This window comes from Kryptolebias marmoratus, linkage group LG17, assembly GCF_001649575.2.
Source record: "Kryptolebias marmoratus isolate JLee-2015 linkage group LG17, ASM164957v2, whole genome shotgun sequence".
NCBI classification, from domain to species: Eukaryota; Metazoa; Chordata; class Actinopteri; order Cyprinodontiformes; family Rivulidae; genus Kryptolebias; species Kryptolebias marmoratus.
The window spans coordinates 9,362,530-9,378,697 of NC_051446.1; the positions used below are offsets into that span (position 1 = coordinate 9,362,530).

At 38.0% G+C, this 16,168-nt stretch overlaps 1 protein-coding gene across 2 annotated transcripts in view; it reads right to left on the reverse strand.

The window, feature by feature from the left end:
• Positions 1-495: 495 nt before the first annotated feature.
• Positions 496-16,168, reverse strand: part of LOC108235824 (urotensin-2 receptor) — an 85,501-nt gene continuing 69,828 nt past the window's right edge. Inside the window, exons 4-5 of one of the 2 annotated variants that reach the window (XR_001808586.3) lie at positions 2,238-2,367; positions 496-2,088 (exon numbers count right to left, since the gene is read on the reverse strand). The gene's annotated coding sequence lies outside the window, so the exon portion shown is untranslated. Of the gene's footprint in view, positions 2,368-16,168 lie in introns of both variants that reach the window. The other variant, XM_017416067.3, reaches the window with a different exon arrangement.

Consider the following 16,168-nt stretch of genomic DNA (forward strand, 5'->3'; position numbering starts at 1 on the left):
GGATTGGAAAATTTGGGCAAAAAAGGGACATGCTAATTGTCATCTGTGAATATTTACAGATTTTCTGGAGTCATTACTGATTTTTAACAAATTTCTGAATATATTTCAGTATGACCAGCACAGCTACGACCAAGGTTAACAATTTCTTGTACAAAAGCCGTTGAGTGTGGAGATTTCCTAAAGTGCTAAAATTTTTCCACATATACACACGGTGATGTGGGAATATTTGGGAAATTTTATCATAAAGTTACAATTTTTTATGATTTTTTGCATATTGGATGCACATCATGAAAATGAAGTTTTCAATTTTTCATAAGGAATGTGTTTGATCAAGTAACATAGAAATAAAAGAATATTATTCCACATGTAGGCATGGTTATTAGAGAATATTTTGGTAATTTTTGGAAGAGTTATGGATTTCTTATGAATATTTTTTTCGCTCATTGTGGTATAACATTACAGTTACCATTTTTTTACTGAAACAGAATTGGAACTAGGGACATAAAGATAAATGCATATTATTACAGGTGTAGACTTGATCATCTGAGAATATTTTGGTAATTCTTTTATGTACTCTTGATTTTTTATGAATTTAATTACTTGACCAAGTATACCATAAAATCGCATTGAACAATTTTCTATTGGAAAAGCATTTTGTTTAGAGACATGGAGATAAATGCATATCATTACAGATGTAGACTTGATCATCTGAGAATATTTTTGTATTTTTCAAATAAATAATGAATTTTTTATGAATTTATTTCTTTGCCTCTGTGTGGTATCAAATGACAGTTAGCCTTTCCTTCCCGAGCTTTCTTCACAAATTCTACCGTTGCTTCTTACGAAGCGCCTTTGAGTACGCACCGTCCTGGCGAGCTTTGACTCGGCCCGTTCGCCGAGAGAGGCGGCGAAGCCACGCCGGCGTTTCGCCGGGATCGGAGTGCGCAGACAGGGGCGGAGCGTGGGGGCTTGGAACCCGTTGATAACTGCTTGCAGTTCTAGTTTGATGTTGTGTTGTTTAAGGCTTAATTTTTACACTGTGTTTCTGTCTGCTCATCGTATTAAGAGGACTGTCAGGGAGCGAGAGACATAGATGTTGACATTGAGACATTGATTTCTGGTGTTAGCCAAACGTGAGTACCCAAGGAGGCGGACAGAACATGGGAGACAAGTCGTAAAATAATAAGATTTATTTTGGGCCAGGAAGGGGAAGGGGAACAGGATCTGAAAAGGAGGGTAGAATGATTAGTCCTTTGAGCTGCTAGAGGTTCAGAGACAGAGCTGACTACAGGTGTAGCGTGGAGGCTTACGACAGGTGGTAGGGTGCGGGCTCGGAGGTGCGGTTCCAGGAATCCCAGGTGAGTATTTGTAGCACCAAGCTTAATGGCAGCTGGGCATCACAGGTTCCCAGACAACGAGGAGGAAAACAGTTCAACAGCACCAAGGGAGGACAGTTCAATCGATCAGGATTTTTATTCCCCAAAAGGGGTAAAAATGTTCAGTTTTCTTTTTAAATGAAAATAAAAACACAATAAAAAAATATTAAAATGTCCCAGTCCTGAACACGCTAAAATGGTCCTACAAGGGCAACATCCCCGGAATCCGATTGGGACAGCGAATGCTGCGCTCCGTCCAGTCCGACGTCACCGCCCCGATTCCACCGCCTCCTGCGGTCGTCGCAGCTCACTCCAGTCGCTCCACGCAAAGCGTCACCCCCCAGGCATCCTGTTGGGACAAAACACCTGGGCCAGAATAGCGATCACCGAGAGGCGGATGTCCTATTTACACTATAAAGGGTCTCTGCAGACAATCAGTGGAACGTTACTTACGGACCAGGGCAGAGTTCCCCCTCTGCCCGCTGTCGATCCGACACGTCGTCCCACTGATTGGATCCTTCGGTGCAAACCACTTGCTCGCTCGGGGCCGCAGCCCCCTGCAACGAGCCCCCTTCCCGGTTGCCTCTCTCTGTCAATGTGAAGTCCTCTGCCCTTTAAAATCCACCGCCAACGTCTGGCAGGTCCCGGATATGCTGCCTCTCGGCACGCCCACCCCGCACAGGTGGCTGGCATCAGCAATTTAGCCCTCAGTCTACAGTGGATAAAAAAATACAAACATGCAAATAGAAAAATACAAACATGCAAATGGATAGAAAAATAAAAACATGCAACAAAAACACCCAACAATAAAAACCACACTTTAAAAAGTAAAAGCAGATTTCCACCGTGCGACATATTTACAAGGTGCAGGTAAGTAGTTTGCAGGTGGTGATCGGTCATGGTTCCCAATTCTCCTCGGTGGATATTGACATGAATCTGGTGGTGGTTTGTAGATGACAGGCAGGCCTTGGTGTAGTGCCAGCAGGTAGGCCTTAGGGAAGAAACACAGAGTTTGCAGATCTTCAGCAGGTGTGCAGATTACCAGATCAGGTAAGTAGTTCTCAGGTGGCAGGGTGGTGAGCAGAGACAGCATTACTGGTAGGTATACAGAAGACAGACACAGGTAAGTTACTTTCAGAATCTCTTAAACTTGTTTTCTGGCTGAGACCGTTTACCCAAGACACTCAATGCTTCAGCAATGAACTGCTCTCTGTGACTGCCTTAAAAGCCCTGGAACTGGATAATAAGAACCTGCTGCAGAAACAGGTAACAGTGGCAGATTGCCACAGATGTGTGGTTACCATGGTTCTTTTGACACTTCTTGTACAGTTTATGCAAGAAAACATCAGCTTTTTGTCAGTTTAGATCATTACAAAAGTAAGTCTGCAGCAATAAAAATGAAGAAGAAATTATGTCTCTGAACATGATTTAATTGCTGAATAAATTTAATTTGTTCAGTTCACACAACTTGGCGAGTTTAGAAGTTAATCCACCAGACAAATTTAGCAGGACAAAGCCAGCTACTAGTCCCATTTTTCTCAAGCTGTCCAACTGACAGCTCACAAAGACAGTTATTTCTGAAGTGAATGTGATTAAATGTCTAGCTGGAAGTATTTTCTAACAGAGTCCTAGACCCATTTTGTCTTTTTCTCTTGTGTAGAAGCAAATCAAGCTAGGTTAATCTAATAAATGATATTGCTCTTACTCAAGAGACATCAGCAGATGCATTGCTTAGGCAAGAAGACCCCCAATGCTCCATGGTTCTCACGAGCCCTAAGTTTTACCCTGAGGCAGACTTCTGGAGGATTGCCCATCACAGGGAAGAGGGCTTAAGAAAAGACTTTGGAGGTAATATTGTATCAGGCAGAGGCTCAGCTAGGGGTTGTATAAAAGGCAGTATTTACTTTTTTTTTTTTTTTACATTTTCTTGTTTTTTTTGTTTGTTTGCAGTCATAAGTGGGTTATTTCTTCTTCAGCCTAATAATTGTATTGCTTGATATTTTCTAATGTAAATGTCATCAAATTTGATTTAGGAAAACACCTGCACATTTACATTTATAATAAACTATTTTAATAACCTGGTTTTAGCATAATAAATGGGGCATGAATATACCATTTAAATTCTAAAAATAATTACAGGGTGGAACATACATGTATCCTGTGACGGACTGGTGACCTGCCCACAGAGTTTCCTGCCTCTCACAATAACTTCTGAAGATACGGATCAGCTCCCCACCATCCTGAACAGGAACAAGTGGGTATAGAAAAGGAATGGATGAAAGATACATGCCTTAAATGTTTCTTGAAAATTTTGATGAAGCAACAACATAACAATAATTATTATAAGAACTATCTCAGCAAATAGTGCTGACTCAAGAATTGAAACAAAGTGTAAAAGTTGAAGGTGTTCCTTTACAATATGTACTTTGTTTTTTGTTGCTTTTCCAAGAACAAAGAGGGGAGTAATGATCCAAGAGATCAAGGAGGAGAGAAGCAAGACATTGGCGGAGAGTGGGCAGGCAGGCAAGTGTTTATGAAGTTTTTTGCAGGAACAGATCAGTATCAGGGAAACATTCAGACTGAGATAAATTCTTCAGAGACAGTGAGCTCATGAGGAGGCAAGGTTTCAATCATCAACACAATGGAGGAAATAACTAGTGAGGAGCAGAAAACCACAGGTAAGAACAAGAACAATTTCTTCAAGGAGCATTTGGGAAATACAAAATAATGTAAACTGGGGCCTCTAGTTCACTGAGTTGACAGTACAGTCAGGCACTGTACTCTCCTGATTACCAGGAAAAAAAATATTGTCCAATCACAATCGTTTTAAGATTCCCCAATTTTTGTAAGGTAATTAGCCCCACCTCTTCACATTTGGTATCCTTTAAAAGCTCTAAATGTTCTGTTTAGATAGCAAAAGGAGGTAATTCAGTAGTATGCTGTGGGTGGGAGATTTTCAGGTTTACAAATGTCCTCCACAGAGGACAAATTTGAACTACTGGTCAGAGATGATCTTATCAGGTAAGATGACACATGTCAAATGGCTGGAAACTGGATGTCAGTTGGAACCCGAAAATGTAGCGCGGTGGTTCAACCTGTTCACAGCTCCACCTAGAGGGAGAAGGAAATGAATAAGGGAGGAAAGGTAGGACAAAGGCATGGGTAGGCTGAACCCTAGCACTTAGTTAATCTAAATCAGAAGGAAGATGTTTAGGACTGCGTAGGGAAACAGCTGGTTAGATCTGTCATCTTACAGCAGAAGGTCTTGAGTTCTAAACTTGGCTGAGGCTTTTTTGCAAGACGTTTACATGTTTTCCTCATGCATGGGCTTCCTCTGGGTCCTCAGATTTTCTCCCACAGTCAAAAACATACATGGGAACATTAACTGGAGGATCCAATTAAAATGTGTGTGTGTGTGTGTGTGTGAGAGAGAGTGTGCATAATTGTGTATCTCTGTGTTGTCCCTGCGATGTACTGTGACCTATTCAGGATGTATCCTAGTAGAGATAAACACTAACTCTCCGCAACCCCTGAACAGGATTGAGTATTGAAAATGAATGAATGAATAAAAATGTTTAAATCCTGAAAAATTAGAAATTTTGAGACTATGAAACCCAAAATGAGTGAAGTATAGTTGGTGCCCTCCTTTTGTGACCTAAAGGAATCTATTGCATTTGATGGTGGTTATTTTGTGACACAGACACCATGGTTTCTGAACAGAGGCACAATTAACAGGTGCTGTTTAGCTTTGGACTGGACAGAGCTGTTACTATGATTGGAACAGAGCTGCTGGCAACTTCATCAGACCTATAGAACTTCCCTGCAAATGTCAACTTTAAAAAGCCTGAATGCATTTGTAGATAAAGGTAAAATGTATGACTATTAAAAAATAGTACATGACGTGAACCTGAATTGTATCAGGTCTTTAAAGGTGCAGCACATGTTTAGGAATGTTTGATTCACATTTCATTTGTGCTTTTCAGCAGTAAGCAATTAAGTTTCCTTCCGCTGAAAGAAAACATGCAAAGTCAGAAATTCCCTAAGGACTCCAGAACCACAGAAACACTGAAACATTCAGAAAAACAACTTTTGAAGTGCTAAGTCCAGTGAGTATTTGTGTATTATGATGTTTTTTGTCTTTATGCAATATTTCTAAATTTTAGTTAAAAGAAAAGGCATGACTTAAAGCATTTAATAACTACTTAACTGTAACTTATAAATGAAACCACTTTAAAGATTTCTCAATGTATTTAAGTTAGTACAATCTCATATAAAGATTTTTTTTATTAATATTGTGGTGCCTAATATTGTACAACTATAGAAAGATCTGCTGTTAGTCACAGCAGAGTACTGCCATTGAGTTAGGTTTCTGAGAAGTGTTCAATATTTCATAGAAGGAAAGGAGCATATTCCCCACGCAGCAATAAATAAACCTCTTTGAAATCTGTAGGACCACTTGATGAAGTGCATAAGCCAATGTCAGGAGCATATGTTTCCTCTCATTAATCTGTCAGCTGTTTGTTGTGTTGAGTAACCCCACTGACCCTCCATGAAGACTCCTCACTGCTACAGGAAAGATACAACTCTCTGCTGTTGCTGTGTGACAGTATATCTCTCAACATGCCACATGGATGGGACTAACAATGCAGGTAGGATTTAAGAGCGATCTGAGTTACAGGTTATAAGAGAGTCAGCTGTTTCAACGTGGTCAAGTTATGTCCTAAAGCAATATTGATGGGCTGCATACTGTACTGCAACATAAATAATACTGACACTTTTCTTGCAGTTTAACCTGTGGGACCACTACATGTTGGATGCTTTGGCTGAGTTTACACTCCTGGCAATTCTGCAGGTGTACTGGATTAGAGTGCTGGATTGGACAGATGCCATGGATAACATCCAGTGTATCTCTGACCTAATTGTGAAGTGCATTAATGATACTATTTGCCCTAATGCTGTCATGAGGCGAACCCAGAGACCAAACTCATACTTGAAACTAAAAGGAACTAATTTATTAAAACGAAAACAAAAAGCTGACGTGGCAGCAAAACAAACAAACCAAATCCAAATACATGGAGGAAACATGGGAACAGGACGGAACAAAAACTCTAAGAACATCCAACAGCAACCAGGGATGAGGACAAACGAAACAATGATCTGACAGAGTGGTGGAGGAAATGACCGGGTTTTAAACACAGAGGATAGTCAGATAAGTGGGAACAGGTGAATGATAATAATTGCTGACAGGTGGAGATGGGTGTGACAGGTAAACAGATGAATGAGTGACTGAGGAGTCATGAGTGGTGACAGGAAACAAACACAGACACAAGAGACAAAGACAGAAAGAACATAAAAACATAAAAACAACAAACTGAAAACCAAAAACCCAAATCCCGACAAATGCCTCAGTAATAAATTCTAAATGTGTTGTTATTTCCTCGATATTCTGCTATGAGGTCATGTTGGGGTTTCGTACTGTACATGGAGAGATGGACGACTGTCTATATACACGTTTTTCCATAAAACTGACTGAGCTCATTCTAATAATACATAATCATTTAAAAATAATTATATTAACATTAACAAAGGCCTAGCATTCCTTGAAGGAATGCATATCACCGGTTGCCTTTCATGCCATTGTTTTAAACTAAGATCATCTTATGATGAGAAGAGACAGAGTTATAGCTGTTTTGGTCAAACCTTGTAAATGACTTCATACACCATCTCATGCAATATTGCAATATCTTACAAAATGTATTAATGCTTTATATATACAATTTGGATGATGCCGAGGTACTACCACACCAAAATTTAACTCAGTAGCTGTAACATCAACTGTTATAGCCATTTTTGTGTTTGATAAGGTGGCGTAGCAGTGGTGGCCATCTTGAATGTGGTTCACTCCAAAAGTTAATTAGTTGTAAATGCAATACAATCATTACTCTCTGTGAGTTTCATTAATATCCATCCACTGGTTCATGAAGTATTTTGATAACAGACAAACAAACACACACAGACACAGGCAAACTAAGGACAAAAAAAAATGCAACTTCCTTTTGCCTTTGGCACCAGTGGGAATAACAAAACAAAACAACCAGAAAAGGAACAGCCTGAGGCCAAAGCATAATTATACTCCCCCTAATCATCATCATCATCATCATCATCATCATCAATTGTCTCTAAAGGGTAGAAACTTGTAGCACAAGAAAAATGTATCCACTGTTACAAAAGCATATTTGATTTGATTTATATCTCACTTTGCAGTTTACTTTTCACCAAAACACTAAAACTCACGTCAGCCAGCTCAAGTCCTAAAACAATAAATAATGTCACATTTAGCACCATGACTTTGCCCTGCCTTCTATTTTTAGTCTTCTGACTTCTCAACACAGAAAACACTGAAAGCACAAAAAATAAGTGAGATTAATGGCTTAGCCAGCTATGCTGAGCTGAAAGTGATTTTTTTCTGTATCACAAAAAAGGTTTTTTTTAAAAAAACCAGCAGGATCTCTATGGTAACAGAGGCTGAATTCATAACCTGCTCCATAGTGAGTTAAAAGTCAAGCCTGTGCACTTGCATTTAGGTGCCAATCAAATGTTGGCATTTTAATAGTCTTTTTATTTTTTATTGTTTAATCTGTAGGGCATCATAGTGATCAGTGAGTAGAGCTGTTGCTTCATGGCAAGAAGGTTGCAGGTTTAAAACCTTTCTTTGTGGTGTTTGCATGTTTTCTCCTTGTAATATACGCATGAGTTTTCTCTGGGTATTCCAGTTTCCTTCCACAGAATATGCATGTCAGGTTAATTGGTAACTCTAAAATGCTACTAGGTGTGAGTGAAAGTGTAAGTGGTTTCTTGTCTCATTTGTCTCCATGAGGCCCTGTGATGAACTTGCAAGCTGTCCAGGGTGTCCTCCACCTCTCACCTAATAACTGCAGGAGACAGGAACTACCCATGATTCTGCATGAAAAAGTGAGTAAAGAAAATTGATAATGGGATGAATTTTTTATCTATTAAATATTTATTCTATTAAATAGGCTATATATTGCTCATTGACTATTGGAGAGGCACCAGCTAAACCAGGACTCAATACAGCAGGGGTGTCAAACTCCAGACCTCAAGGGCCTCTCTCCTGGAAGTTTTAGGGTTTTCTGCTTCAACGCAACTTATTCAAATGGTTTAACTACTTCAACACCAAATCATCAAGTTCTCCAGAAACATGTCCACAAGTCATTGATTTAAAGCAGGTGTTTTAAACCAAGAACATATCTAAAACATGCAGAAGAGCAGCCCCTGAGAAAAGGAGTTGGACACATGTGCAGTACAGGATCAAGTGAGTACAGAAAAGGAATGAATGGATGGATTTATAGGCTATAGTCTATGGTTTTCAATGTTAAGTAAAATCCTCCATTTTGACCAAAGGTCTTTTATAATTTCTTTAATTACCCCCGCCACGAAGGTTATGTTTTCGGTAGTGTCTGCTTGTTTGTCTGTCTGTACACAAGATTACTCAAAAAGTTATCAATGGATTTCCATGAAAGTTTCAGAAAACATCAAACATGGTGCAAGGAACAAGTGGTTTAATTTTGATAGTGATCTGATCAAAGTTCAAGGTCAAAGGTTAAGGTCACAGATCAGCCTGTGCCCTAATGCTGCAGCTGTATAACAGGAATGTTAAACTCCACAGCTGGACACCTTGTGGATCAAGGGTGATCACTGCTGATTTCAAGGTGTCAGGGTCAAAGGTCAAGCTCACATGACCATGTGCTCTAACTATGTATCCATGTAAAATGAAGAAATTGAAAGAAAAAAGAAGAAAATTAAACTGCACAGCTAGACACATCTTAGGTCAAAGGTGATGCCTGTTGATTTCAAGGTTCATGGGGTCAAAGGTCAGGTCATCCCTTTGTTAAAAATGTGTTTCTGCTCCTACATGTGACCCTTTTGTTTCCTCCGCCAAGGAAGTTCTGTTTCCAGTTGTGTTTGTTGGTTTGTTTGCCTGTCTGGTTGCAAAGATCAGGTAAAAACTAATAAATAATGGATTAAATTTTGTTTGTTGATCCAGTTTATGATCCAGATTGCACTATTTTTTCATCATGTTGTGGCTTTGGCAGAGGTTTGAGTGCTTCTAGTTAACTCACATGAATTTCAGCAAATAAATATGAGAACAGGAATGCACTTAAAAAAGTCTATTGGCTTTTCACTCCTATTGTACCATTTATTTCACCTTTTTCACATTTAAGAAGCAAACAAAACATAAAAAATGTACTACTGTTCAAGGTGCCATACCCATACATTTTAAAGTACAGCTGAAACAACAAGTTAATGTACCTTTTTTTGAACATTTTTGAAGGATGTATGGATGACAGCTGACTCCTAGGACAGATTGGGAATCAGCTAACTCCAGGACAAAAGCAGGTGGCCATAACACATGTTGTATATTAATATAGAAATAGAAAGTTGACTGCAAATTGTGTGAAATAATAATAATAATAAATTAAAACAATCCTTACATTTTATTTGCTTCTTAACAAATCATCTCAATGAAAATGACCTTAATCATAAAGTACACCATTTTGTTTGGGTAGCATTTACAAGGTCAAAAGAGATGTTATTTTGTTTTGATTTGTTTGCATTTGTTGCTTGCTGATGTTGGAGTACAATCACCACAAAATTCTTATTTTATTCCAAGTTATAGAGTTTTATCATACTGCTCTCTCTGCTCAACTAGAAAAAGCATTTTGAAATAAGGAATTTTTCTTTCAACTTCACATCCTATTGTTTATTTTCCCATCAACCATAAAAATGGCTGTATTGACCCCCACAAATTGATTTTCTTTTATTTTTCTCTGTTGTTTAGAAGGTAAAACAATTTTTCTTTTTTGAGCCTAGTATAGATCATTGATTAGTGTGGTATCTTTCTGTCCAGTTTCTTCCATGGTAAACCCATTTACAATGATTCAGATCCCCTTCACTGTTTGCCATTTTATGTTACAGCATGATCCTACAATCATTTCAGTTCATTTTTTCTCAGTAATGTACATTCTACAATTGCACATTTTATACAATTTTGTAAATTTGTTAAAATGTAAAAACAAACATTTACACAAGTATTCAAACTTTTGCAACAACACTTTTTAACTCAGGCTCTCATTTCTCTTGATGTCTGCTGAGGTGTTTCAACACTTTGATTAGATTTCACCTGTGCTAAATCAAATTAACACCTGTCATTAGAAGGCCTCCTAGTTGACAATCAGAGCAAAATCCAAACCATGAGGTTGAAGGAATTGCCTACAGAGCTCAGACCGAATTGTTGCAAGGCACAAATCTGGGGAAGATTACAAAAAACATCTGTTGTGCTCAGGGTTTTTAAGAGCTCAATGGGCTTCATGATCCTTGAATGTGAAAAGATTGGCATAGCCAGGTCTCTTCCAAAGAACTGGTTGCCTGATCACACTTAGCAGTTAAGGGAAAAGAGCCGTGGTGAGAGAGGTGACCAACAACCCAATGGTCAATGTGACTGAGCTAAAGAGATCCTGTGTAGGGATTGGGCTTACCTCTAGAAAGCTTCTGCCAAAGTGCGAAAATCATTTTTACAGAGGCACTATGATAAAATGATAAAAAAGAGACCAAGATTATTTTTTTAGGACATTTGTGAAGATGCAAATACAAACATTTTTTTTTCATTTGGTGAGACAAATGCTGGGTTCAGAAAATACTTTGGCAGGTGCCTGTAGGATAAGCTCAGAAGGACAAAACACATAAGTGTCTATAGTTCTGAAGAGTGTCCAACATAAGGCTTTGGAAATTGAGTCCAATTTCTCAGGACTGCTATGTAGCCTAAGGTGAAGTATGCATTAGACACAAAACTCCAAGGCAGGTGAGGCTTTGCAAAGCCAAGCATTGTGACCTCCCAACTAAATGAATGGGATGGTGATCAGAGGGTGTGTATGAGTATCATAATATTGGGGTCAGCTTCTTTTTTTTTTTTTGGTTACAGTATATCCTGGGTAGTTTTGGTTATGCTGCTCTTGCAGTGTTTATTGCAATTTGATCTCTTCACTTGTCCTTCCTTCCATCTCCACTGACACATACACCTGTTTTTCATCAGTAATCAACTCCCCTGTTTTCACCTGCTACTAAGTACTCCTGTTTTTTATAGTTTATTGTCAGATTGACTGTTTGCTTCTGTGTATCTTGTCCATTGCCTGATGTTTCAGTACCTTTGTTGTTGTTCCTGCTGGACCTACTACCTTGTGCTTAAGTTAGGTCCATTTAATCACCACTTGCATGACATTGGGAAGTCTGGAGGTAGCATGACGCTAGTATGTAAGTACCATAAAGAGATAACCAATAATTGCTCTTTCTTGCTGGAGTACTATAACATACAGTGCCTTTTGGGAAAATATGCACACATGATTTGTGATTTATTATATTCAGTCCAAAATCTCCTAATGTTCTGGTGGATCAGTGCACAGTTAAATGATTTTTTTCTGTTATATACTGCCATTTAAATTTAGGTGATATCACTGATGCTTCGGAGCAATAAAGTTATCATGAGACATTCAACTGGCCTAAGTGGGGATGGGGTATACTGCCACATCACACTGTCCACCCAAAACTTCAGCATAACTAAGCTTTTAGCTTGCTACAAACAGCTGCAAAGGTCACTATTTCATTAAGATATAATCTAATTTTAGCTGCAATGATTTTAAACATGTGCAAATTACAAAGAGCCTTCATTCCCTTTTCCTACTTAATAACTACTAAGTTATTATTGAGCCGGCCATTGAGATTAAATCATTGTGAGCAATTAGTCTGGAAATAAATGAAAACACAGATCTGCTTTTAGGCAGGAAACCTTATTCACATTTCTGGTATTGGAAACCGCATTTTGTTTGATGTAAGAAGCCCTAAAATGTTGTGTTAACCCTCCCGAAACCCTAAAAAGAGAAAGTGACAGAGAAAGTAAAGAAACCCTTTTAACTTCAGGTCAATTTGAATTGAAGGCCGCAAGAGGGTTAAATGTAAATACTAAATAACTACCTATACATTCTTTTAGAACTTGTCTAAGGAAAAAATTTTTCAAAAATATCCTAATAAACATCATAGTTTCTAGACATGTCCTTATTCACATAGAAAAACATTAAAAATGATCCAAAATGCTATAGTAGCTATGCCAAGCCTGTATGTAGTGCTGTGAGGCTGCCATGAAAAGACAAAAGGAAACAGGAAACGCGGTGTAGAGCATGCACAAGAAGCTTATGCGCTGGGTGCGAAATGTAAACACAAAATGATGCCTTTGGGTCATAGGCTAGATTAGAGGTGGGGATATGACTTCGCTTTTTTGTTGGTTTGTCTACACCATCGAGATGTATTATAACTAAAGAAAGATCCAGAACGTGAAAACTGAAGTTTCAAAGAATGATTGCTCACTTTTATGCTGGCTGCAGTACAATTTTTAAGTCCTGCCCATCAGTTAGAAATGAGAATTCTGGCAGCTTTCAAGGATTTAGTTAATTTGGTTCACCTCACCAAAAGGAGCCTTCTTTTTCACCTTCAAAACAACTCTTCCTAATGAATACAAAGTGAAGAGCCATTTGAACTCTGAATTAACCAACTTTTTGTGGTGAGCTATGCCAAGTGATTAAGATGGAAGCAACAAATATGTAAAATGTTTGACACATCTCAGCTTAGCAGGTCCCAACCAACTCCCATTGTTCTGCCCACTACAGTAAGTAAACACACCTCACAGGTTTGAGTCTAAATGTGGTCACTGTGCAGGTGATACATCTATATATCTTATTTGCGATTGTTGTGGCTTAAAATGTGTGAGTTTTGCAACAGTTTATTTTTCAGAAAGTTGTAATCTAAATTTTACTGTTTTGTACCTGTTCGTTTCTTCTTTAAAATGGCAAAAACAAGTACATTTACAAATTTTACCAGATCATTAATAAAAAGAAGGTCTCTTTCTATATCATGGTCCAAATGTGTTAAATTGAACTGAATGTGCTGAATATGTTGAATTGCAGGATCAGTATGAACCAGGAGATGATTTCTGGTATTTTATTATTTTTTGTCTCAGTTGTACATTTATGTTGTCAGCTGTTATTGAGACAATATTTTAGATCGCTCTGACAAGTTGCCTTTTATTTAAGGTAACACCATTTAAGAGGAAATGCTCTTTTTGCCATTTGTCATTCTTTCTAGATGGCTCATAGTCTAGCAGACTGAAAAAGTACACACCCGACCATTCTTGGGCATGTTTTATGGTAGAAAAGTGCTCGTCAAGAGCCGTGTTCTGTCTTTATTTAAACACAATGGTGCATGCAGTACAAAACACTTTTCCACCACTTATATGTAATACTTCAAGAAATTAATTTACACAGATTTCCGATGTAATATTTGATGAATGGGTAGGAGGTGAAAGCGACTGGTTAAATTGGTGAAAAAGTTGCAGCGTTTTGTCCAACTGAGCAAAGTTTACAAGGACTGGCTGAACTGGTGTTAATAAATGTGATTTCAACATAGCGTTTCTTAAGAGACTACTAAAAGTGTTGACAGGTAAACAGTTAAAACTTTTTTTTTTATAAAATAATAGCTCTTTTTTTTCAGATGCTTTGCAACTTGTGTTTCCTTCTTCAGGACTATTAAATGTCCTAAAGAGCTAAAGTTCAGATCAGAAAGAATTAAAGGCCAAACATTCTTTAAAGGAAAGTTTATCGTCCACCATTTAAGCAGTTATGGCTGCTTTGGTCAAACCTCATAAAATACCTTTTGCACTTATCATTCAATATTTTGCAATCTAGCTAAATGTTTTAGTGCTGAGAGTATATCATGGAGATGCCTCTCAGATACTACCACATCCCATAATGTGGTTATAACAATTTTTGTAGTGGCTAATGTCAGTTTGCTGTGTTGGCCATCTTGAATGGGCTGACTCTAAATGTTGATGAGTTGTAGATAAACAACCAATGACTTCTTTCAAAGTATAACTAAAATTTTTTGTTCAGAAGATATTTTGATTTGAAAGTCCAGGAGGTGAATCTGCCATCTTCTTGCGGTGAGACAACAACATTAACCACATCTCTGTTGTGCCACCCTAATAGGCTTCTTTCTATTTAAAACCTAATCAATGGCTATCAATTTCATCAGGTAAATAATAAGCAGGGAACACAAGTTCACATTTACAGGAATATTTACTCATTTAAATTGTTTCAAGCTGGCATGGTTGCTCCACTTACCAATGATGCTTGTTTTCACAAAACTAAAGACTATTAACCACCTTCAGATTTTTTAAAGCTACACAATTAAAAACTTGTTTATATGTCAGTGACAACTTGGATAAACTCGTGAGACTGTATTTTTGTTTTGCTTTGTTGTTCTCTTTATCCAAACCATAAACCATGGCTTCCAAAATCAGTCAAGAACATAATTAGTTAGTGCTATGTCAGTTTGAACCCTGAGGTTATAACACAGGAGCAATAAAATAGACACACAAGAGTAAGCCTCAAAATCCAATTCCCATGCACAGCATGACTGACTTTAAACTATCTGAGCTAAAGTTTTTATTTTTAATGTTTTAACATGGAGTATTTACATTGAGGGGGAGTTTAATTAAAAAACGTGGCTCTTGCAAAAGATTCTGTAAACTTTGATCAAGGAGAAGTTCAGAGACTCTTCAGAGATTAAAAGAGAGAGAAAGGCCCTGGTCCAGATGGGATCGTGCTGTGCTGCACATGGGTCCTAATTTTTTATATTTAGTTTGAACTGTTCCCTTCAGCTCTGTAAGCTTTTAAAGTCTGAGAACAGGACCATCTCAAGTTTAAATCCTCTAATAAAATTATTAAAGATGTGCTGCTGAAAACTGTTCAGTAAAACCAGTTTGCTTGCAAGTTTGGCAGGTGGATTGATGCAACTTTCACTATTCAAAATAGTTTTAACTCACCTAGAGGGTGTTGAAATTTTTGGGCAGTTTGTTTTTATAGTTTTATTTTTTCAAATTCATCCTTTATATCTTAGCAGTTCAGCTCCAATGAATCCTGTGTGTATATATATATATATATATATATATACATACGCGCGCTTCTTTACCTCTAAGGAGGGAAATGGGACCCAGACGATTCTCTGAACAATTCGCACCACACATCCCAATGTCCTATCAGTCACATTTCAATTGTTGTATCAAAACTTAATGCAGCTTGTCAGGATGTTCTCAGTTCCTCCTTGGTAAAAAATGGTGAAAATGAAAAGTGGAATTCTCACATACTCTAAAAGAGATCCTCAATGACTCTTCCAAAAATGTGGTGCTGGTGATCCTCTCTGCAATTGGGTAGCTGATGTGCAGTGAGGAAGATTAGGTATAAATGACATAATTTCTAACTCAGGGAAGACTTATCAGAATCGTACTCATAGACTTAGTGTGTAAAGAACACACAAGGGATTTGTCTGTGGCTGGTGGTGTCTAATTGTAAACATTAAGCTCTTTTTAAAGCCTTTTGCAGCAAAGAGAAATCCATGTCTAAGTTGCTGAAATAAAGTGTGAAGATGTCTGTTCCCTGAATGTTTGCAATAGCTAGTGGGAAGGAGCATTAACAAACAAATTAGGAACTAATGCTAGGATTGTCAGACTTACTAATGGCTAGCCAGACAAGGGCCCTTTATTATATATATATATATATATATATATATATATATATATAATACATGAGCACAGCACAGAAGGGCATTGGCATAAATAGCAGAGGAGCCAAACACCAACTCCTTGTAGACCACACAGTCGCCCGAGACTG